This window comes from Cyprinus carpio, chromosome B16, assembly GCF_018340385.1.
Source record: "Cyprinus carpio isolate SPL01 chromosome B16, ASM1834038v1, whole genome shotgun sequence".
NCBI classification, from domain to species: Eukaryota; Metazoa; Chordata; class Actinopteri; order Cypriniformes; family Cyprinidae; genus Cyprinus; species Cyprinus carpio.
In genome coordinates, this window is record NC_056612.1 from 6247720 (window position 1) to 6256656 (window position 8937).

General features: G+C 35.3%; 2 long non-coding RNA genes across 2 annotated transcripts; both read right to left on the reverse strand.

The window, feature by feature from the left end:
- Positions 1–3599: 3599 nt before the first annotated feature.
- LOC109095980 lies at positions 3600–4658 on the reverse strand. Its single transcript, XR_006156801.1, has 2 exons — positions 4587–4658; positions 3600–4324 (listed from the first exon to the last, which is right to left on the reverse strand). It is a non-coding gene; the product is annotated as an uncharacterized LOC109095980 (long non-coding RNA).
- A 16-nt stretch (positions 4659–4674) lies between these two features.
- Positions 4675–5383, reverse strand: LOC122140086. The gene is made up of 3 exons (XR_006156802.1): positions 5290–5383; positions 4993–5082; positions 4675–4734 (listed from the first exon to the last, which is right to left on the reverse strand). It is a non-coding gene; the product is annotated as an uncharacterized LOC122140086 (long non-coding RNA).
- Between the last annotated feature and the right edge of the window lie 3554 nt (positions 5384–8937).

Below are 8937 nucleotides of genomic sequence, written 5' to 3' on the forward strand. Positions count from 1 at the left end.
TTAATTTTTTTATTTTTTTGGAATATGATAGAAAAGAAAAAAGAAAAAAGGTAAGTACTAGTATTAGTTGGTTAAGTGCAGGCGAAAAAGATGAGTCTTTAGATGTTTTTTGAAAATGAGTAAAGAGCTGTTCGAATTGAGATCGGGAGGTCATTCCACCAGCTGGAAGCAGTCCAGGAAAAAGTCTGTGAGAGTGATTTTGAACCTCTTTGGGATGGCAACACAAGACGTCGTTCACTTGCAGAGCGCAAACTTCTGGAGGGTGCATAAGATTGAACTAGTGAGTTTAGGTAAGTTGGCGCCGTGCCAGTGGTCGTTTTGTAGGCAAGCATCAGTACCTTGAATTTGATGCGAGCGGCTACTGGTAGCCAGTGTAACCTGATGAGGAGAGGAGTAACATGGGCTGTTTTCGGCTCATTGAAGACAACCCTCGCTGCTGCATTCTGGATCAGTTGTAGAGGCTTGATAGTACATGCAGGAAGGCCCGCCAGGAGAGCATTGCAATAGTCCAGTCTGGAGAGAACAAGAGCTTGGACAAGAAGTTGGGTGGATTGCTCTGACAGGAAGGGTCTAATCTTCCTAATGTTGAATAAGGCAAATCTACAGGACCGGGTCGTTGTAGCAATATGGTCCTGTGAAGCTTAACTGATGATCCATCACAACTCCTAGGTTTCTGGCTGTCCTGGAAGGAGTTATGGTTGACGAACCCAGCTTTATCAAGTGACACTGTAAATTTGTGTAAATTTGTGTGAAAGGGAATAAAAGGTGTCTGAGTTTTACTGCCTCTAGTGTTCATTTATTTTGGAAACTGCAGCATATGTACTTATTGGTATGTATTTCGCATCTCACTAAAAAGTTCACCCAGGTACATTTATGCCATGAGACAAGGTAAGATAAACCTCTTGCTGCTGCTGTTATATGAACACAACATGCTTAGTAATAACTCCTTTCTCGAATAACCTGCGCATAGTTTTACAACTTGCGTGTTTTCTAGTGATGTTACGTTCAACATGGAAGCTCCAAAGCTTGTATCAGAAAAAAACACATATCACATTGAAGCACTGTATAGCAGGTGGAGCTTGATTTGTTTTGCCAAAAGCATGTGATCTATGATGTCTGAAGCTTCATTCACCTTAAAACCACGTGCCTGCTTCAGTATCTGGTTTGAACGGGTTGTGGCTAGAAGGAATACAGCTAAAAATAAATTGATTTATTAATGTCTACACCTACCCCTTACAATAATGCAAACGTAGTAATTATTGTTGTACAGTGTGAGAAAAATTACACTATATTGCTGTGTACATGTCCAGTAGTTTTTGCTGTATGCCATCTAGCCTTAACTGTTCAATCAAAGCAAACCTCAGCACTCACTTCCTTTACATTATATTACATTATAAGGCGTTAGCATTTTTTTAAATCATTATTTATATATTGAGCTCAAATGAACTTTGCCCATGAAAACATAGACAGATCACAGATTTTATTTCAGAATTTATGTTTTATGTTACTTATTTTAGTTCCAGTACACCGACACAACTGAATAACTTTGACAATGACCATTATTTATATACAATAAAATAAAACGAATCAGATGTAGAACCAGATATGAAACCAGCAGCTGAAATGGAACAATGCACTTTGGAAGGTGTTATTAATTTTACTAATAGATGGCCACAACATGAACCGTGTTGAAAAGCTTAGAGTAATGAACCTTTTTCCGATACAATTGTGATGAAAGCTTCACTGGTTCAGAATGCTTCACTTCGCAATCTCTAATGTTTTCTAGGGTAGATATGTAAAACTGATGATATAATAATGCACAGAAATAAGAAATGAAGATCGTTCACATATCTAGCTGTTGAGTTTCAGAGGAACTCTGAAAGCACGCTGCCAAAAGCTGAAGTGAATGCTAACCAGCCATTTAAATGTAAAGCAGTAAGTTCATTGGCTGGGTATGCAACATGAACCAATCAGCTGGTGCCAAGCCATTTAATGTTGTGAATGTCATCAGTTACGTTTAGAACCCATCAGCCTGTGCCATCTAGAGTTTCATGAAAGAACTTTGTCCACAAGATTCCTGTCTGCTTCTCAACAAGAAAAAGCTAACATCATTATAGGGTGAAAAAAAAATCACCAGTTGAAATGGAAGATTACAAAGAAAATATGACCAGCAAAACAATGAGAAAGCAACTGGGATACCATTTCACAGAATATCAGGGCAAGTGCAATAAGAAAGTCATTGTATCATTTAAGCATATATTAAAATAAATGATTAAACGATTTTCTGACTATATCCGATTTTTTGACGACCCGCTTACATCATCTTTTAAAAGTGACCCGTATCAGATTTTTGCATTTACACTATACACTGCTGAAACTACCAAATGTAGACGTTCTAACCTGGAAAAGGAAGTTAAACAGCACGAATTACAATGGATGCAGATGCAAATAAAATTATACAGTGTTTTGCTTTCCACAATATTTTGAAAAGTCAATAAAAAAATCAGCAAAACATTGGTCTTGTACAGCGGAAAAAAAAAGTGGACTTAAAAGACATGAAACCTCCGCATTGCTCCACTGTGTGTATCCTTCATCCTCCATCGCGCCTAAAATAAGTCATGTGATCTCAGTTGGTGGTGTCCACCTGAGTTGACGTCACTTTTTTAATGACGTACGACTCGCATTTACTGGGGAATATCTGATTTGTCTGCTTACATGGCACACGCAAATGCATGTATCCGATTCATATCCAATTTATTACCACATATGAATGAGGCCTAAATCCGATCTGAGAAAATCGGAATCCATGCGTTTTTTTCCCTGCTTACACGTTCACCGGTCTTATCCGATCTGTGCCACATGAGAGGAAAAAATCGGAATTGGGTCACTTGAACCATGCAGTGTAAATGGGGCCTATGAGACTTACACTTTTTTGAACTGACATGCCTCTGAGATTGCCAATGTACTGCAAAAATCTGCAAGATTGTCTACGCAACTAATTTTGCACAGTTGGCTAGAAGATTTCTGTCTGGTTCTCAACAAAGCTGAACCAATGTCGATAAATGATAGCAAAGCTTTGTGGCAGTCATGATTTTGGAAAAATTGTTTGTTCACACAATAAATATTGAAATGATTTGTTGTTTAGTTCATACTTGGTTAACATTGCCATAGTTTTCAATATGTAATTGTTCATTTTTATATGAATTTGTAAAGTTTGATAAAAAGTTTGGGTCAAGGGTAAAAACAATAAAATCTGTCCATCTCTTTCCCGTAAGACTGGGCGTGGCCATTTGTAAATTTTATCGGCCTGGCTTCCAGTCTCATACGCATCCAGCTATTTTTAGCTGTACAAAACAGCTCATTTTGTTGATATTGCAAATTGGTGTGTCTTCCCATATTATTGTAATGTATGATCTTAATTATGAGCACACTGGTTTGTAGTGCTAACAGTTTTACCATTTACTGCACGTTGTTATTCTTCTCATTATTTCCCTGTAGTGGATAATGAACCAGAAGTCCCACCCAGGCTTACTTCCGCATTGAAGAAAAAGGTGGATACATAAAAAATGGCAAAAAATAAGTGATAAACCCATGGCAAATGTTTTAATAAGGCAGTTTTATTGTGATCTTCATATAAATGTTTATCAGTTGTTTTAATTAAAATAAACTTCAACACTTCAAGTTTAATCGTTACCTTGAATAAAAATCAGCCTCTGTGTAATAAAAATTTTAAATCATTGTTACAAGGGCCTTTAGGAATTGTTGTGTTAAAGGAGAAGCCCTTAAAGCATCATTAGAAGTAAAACAATTTGATTCCAGTCTTCTTAGTGTTTAATTAATTGATCAGTAAATTATTAACCAGAAATCATTCTAATAAAGCTGACAGCTCAAAAAGGTACCAAAATTTCATCCATCATAAAGAGCTCAAGAAAAACATGTTACTTGTTAACTGGCCTTTTCCTCACATACACACATAATGTGCAGCCTGTGAGATATTTCTGACTTTATGAAGTGGAATTGTAGTAGACAGCCCAATGAGCCCCAATGGAGGTGAGGGCAAATCCATTCTGACGACCGCTGATGAAACGTAGTTCACTTCCATCGTGGGTTGGGTAGAAGTTGAATGAAATTCCGTAAGGCTGCCCCACTTTAAAAGAGCGCCCCTCGTTAGTGACAAACATAAGCTCACTGATGTAACCAGAATAATACTTTCCTGAGATCTGAACAAAATGTTCATTGTTGAAAGAGTGTCATCTCCTTTTCATTGCCATAAACGTTCACACCAACCAGTTCTGTCCAGTTACTGTTATATTGCAGCTGGATCCTAAACAGATAAAGTATGTGACATTACTTTTAAATAATTCAGAGCTAAATATCATACAACTAGATCATTAAAGAACAATACAAAATATAAAAACATGAAATAGAATATTAAATATGCTGTATGAAGTATAAAGTGTATAATTTGTGGCAAAATGGTTTTATGTGAGGTAACAAGTATAATAATTACAACAGATCAGGTTCTTATGGACTTGATAAGATGTTATCCAGTGCGTGACTATCTAGTGTTGTTTTGGGAAACCTACCCATTGAGGTAGTTGTTGGAGTAGTATCCATAGTTTGGATATTCATAAACTCTGACTCCAGTGATGCGACCCCTCGTGTGCAGTGGAAAAAATTCAGTTCCACTGCCATCCCCAGCAGCAGGGGAGTATGAGTAAAAATCAGGTAAAGCTGAAAAAGTAAAAGATTATCACCTGTAACTGATCACCTTTACTTACTTTTATTTCTGGATATATGACTGTGAAACCTTTATTTTTGACTGTTTTAGTTTATACAGCTCAAAAATCCATTGGCTATGATACTTTTAATGCCTAATTCTAACAGTGTGGTACAAAATAACAGTAAGCACTTGATGAATAATTAGTTAATCAGTGCTGATTTATTTATTGCACCGTATTTGTATTGATCTTAGCAGTTAGTAATACTCACGCATGGTCATGCTCATGGCACAAAGGGCAGAGAGTACCAGAAAATGATGCAGCATTTTGGATTGTTATCTGTCCACTGCTGTCTGAGAATCTAGATGGAAAATTGTAGATTGTTATCTTTAAGACATCAAATAGTGCTGACTTATAATTTGTTTTTAAAAATAAACATATATCTATTTTTACTGTATTCACAAATAAATAAATACATGTATAGATAATAAATAAATAAATAAACTATTTAGATTATTTATTCATGATGTAGAGCATTATATTGTTAATTGTTATATGATGTCATTACCTAGTGAGCCTGAGAGGGTGTTCCTTGAGTAGGATGGTTAAAACAAGCCTTCATTTATATTCTCTTGCTGGTCCAGCCTCTTCTTTTCAGTCATTTAGATGAGGAATGTTTTGAAACATTTTTGGAATATTTTTAAAGCGTCTTTTTCAAAAGAGTATTACTGGAAGGAAAACATTTTAAGAAGGAATTTCCTTGTTGTTTGTATCATAAGTCAGCTTACACTTTTCAGGAATAAATAACTGAATGAATACTAATATCAGATAATTATCAGAACTAGTATTATATGATGTAAAAGGATATTTTTCCAGTAAACCTTTTCAAGTAAAATATTTTGTGTTCTAAAAACATTTTAACAACTGAGCATTACAAAACTTTACAGGTGATTAAAAACAAAGAAAATAATTATGACAAGTCTAAGCTGATCAGATGTGCTTATCAAAACTCTATTTTTATCAAAATATTAAAATGAATATATTTTTCTGAATCATAATAATATTATTAACCACTCCCCCAGCTCCACCCCATTTTATTTTAAGCATTTGTTTAAAAAGCTAAAATCTTTAAAATAATTAATATAAAATAAAGTTTATATAAAAAATGTGAAAAAAATATTGAAGAAACACATTAAACATGTTGAAAATAATAATTCTTAATCAGTATGTGTGTATATGTTAGTCATTTTCTCAGTAATACTCAACTCACACACCGTCCACAATATTTTGAGCTTATATAACAAAACAGGACATTCTGCTTCAAATGATACCAGTTTTGTCATGTAACATGCATTACCTGATTACAAATCAGATTATAACCCAGAAGGAAAATAGTATTTTGCCATGTAAAATCTTTGTACATTTGTACATGAGGGTAGGTTTGAAGACAAAATATGGAATGTAAAGTTGAATGACTTGAAATGGACCAACCACATTGACGTGTCTGACAAAAGAGGGGTGGTGCATTCAAAATCCAATTGTCTTGAAACAGCTGCAGCCCTGCCTGTCACAAGAGATTCAAGGTTTGTTTATGAAGTTTTGAGGTCTATGCACAACCTTCTGTTTAACCTAAAAACAAAAACCAGTTATACAGCCTTTATTTTTTTCAGGTTTGAAAATAACACTACAGCTGTGACTGTACATATAAAAATAAGATTTGTGAATTAATTATTCAACTATTTATTTAGTTAGTTTGTTAGTATCTAGTAAGTTGATTCTAAAAGTACTTATCAAAGATGCAGGTTGAAAAAAATAAAAGGGAAAGGGATTTTTTTTTTTGTAGGTATCCTTGGATTGGGATCAGAATTATTGGTTTATTTAACTGGGCCGCATAGGGATCAGCTACATAAGATACAGATAAATATTTAAGTAGTTAAATTAAAGTTAATGTAAAATTTAAAATTTATTTTTTTACAATACAAATTGCATTGTGCAACACTGGTCACCCTCACACCCCAAGCTCCACTGGGATTGATAACTCTTCTCTCAGCAGTTCCAGCAAAGGTTGGTCAGGACTGAATTGAACTTTGGGTCTGACCTCTGAATAGTATAAGCTTTTAGACATTTGGCTTTTAGACCTTTTGGCTGAAGTCACTGAGACAATCCTCTATAGAGCTCTTTCTACTAGGAAGTTGTATGCCCTGAAATGACAACTTTTCCTATCATGGTGCAGAGAGCATGAAGTGAACCCTATGGAGTCAATATAATGCCACATATATACGCAAAAAAATAAAGTTTTGCAAAAGAAAATAAAGTTTTGCAAACAAAAATTAAAGTATTGAGTAAAATAATTTTGCTTTTTGCAAACCAAAAATAAAGAATTGCAAAACATAAATGATACCGTGCTAAAGCAATGATTTTTTTGCAATACATATTTTCCATGGTCATATCTACAATTTTATTTGCAACACTGATTTTATTTTGGGTGTCAGTCTAGTTTGAGCTTGCGCTGCAGTTTTTCCTTTGCGCTTCATTTTTCTGCGCGTCTCGCTTTGTGGCGCTGTTTTGACGTGGGGGTGGAGTAAGGGGCAGGGGCGTGTACAACATGCCTCCCTGGAAGTGACGTCATCGGCCCGAGACGCAGCTCACTGATCCAGGTACTGTCATGATGAGCAGATGTATTTGACTGGATTGCTTCCTTTTATTCACTAGCATTAAAACATGCATGGTTTCATTTTATTAACTTCATTAACAAATGTATATATGTATTAGCAGCATTTGCTCAAGTTAAAGAAGTTGTTACCATGCACATCTGCTGTTTATTTCTCTCGTTGTGCACACTTTTACTGGCATAAAGTCTCTAACCGTCTCTAAAGTTACATGCAAAACTACTATACACTTCTCTAATGTCAATAGCATGCAAGGAGAATGACTAACAGTCATGAAAACAACTGTTAACTGTTCATCCAGGTGTCAACTATAATGCACACCTTTTATATTTTTTGATAATTATTAAAATAAACTGTAAATCATATGTAAAATATTGCTACTTTTCATTACCAAATGGACGTAAACACTAATTTAAAGCTCAAAAGCTCAAATGAAAAATAGCAATATTTTACATATGATTTACAGTTTTTTTGAATAATTATGAAAAATATGAATGGTGTGCATTATAGTTGACACCTAGATGAACACTTTACAGTATGTTTTATGAAACATACTGTCATGATGAGCATCTGCTCATCATGACAGTACCTGGATCAGTGAGCTGCGTCTCGGGCCGATGACGTCACTTCCAGGGAGGCAAAACGTCAAAACAGCGCCACAAAGCGAGACGCGCAGAAAAATGAAGCGCACAGGAAAAACTGCAGCGCAATCTCAAACTAGACTGACACGCAAAATAAAAGCAGCGTTGCAAATAAAATAATAGATATGACCATGGAAAATATGTATTGCAAAATCATTGCTTTCGCGCTGTTTCATATATGTTTTGCAATTCTTTATTTTTGTTTGCAAAAAGCTAATTTATTTTCTTCAATACTTTAATTTTCGTTTGCAAAACTTTATTTTCTTTTGCAAAACTTTATTTTTTTGCGTATATATACAGCATTATTTTGACTCCATAGAACCCAGCTCACTGTCTAGTTCAGGGGTTAGATAGTTCTGTCTTAGAAAGCCGTATACCTGGAGAGTTCAGCTCCAACCCTAGTCACACACGAACAACCTAATTAATGTCTTTAGGATTACTAAAGTGAGTTTCTTTCCACAGTTGGACATAAACTCAGCAGGACTTCAGCTCTCTAGGACCAGGGCTGCCTCGATACCACTTTTTCAGAACCGATACTGATCCAATACAAAAAATTCGGAGTATCTGCGAATACTGATATCGATCCGATACCAGCACAGTATTTTTTTTTTTTTAAGCAGTGTAGAATTGCTATACCTCAATGAGTAGGTTGATCATCAGTCTTTCACAATCTACTAAACATAGACAGCTTCATTATAAAGAAAAATAACAAACAAAAAAATACATAATCATATTCTGTGACAAAAATATTCTTCTTGGAGGAGTTGGACGTGCTGCTATCAAACTATCCTGAAGATGGTTCTCCTCTGGTACTGCTTGGTGACTTCAACATCCACCTAGATAAACCCCAGGCTGCTGACTTCAACACTCTGCTCGCCTCATTTGATCTCAAGCGACTCTCTACTA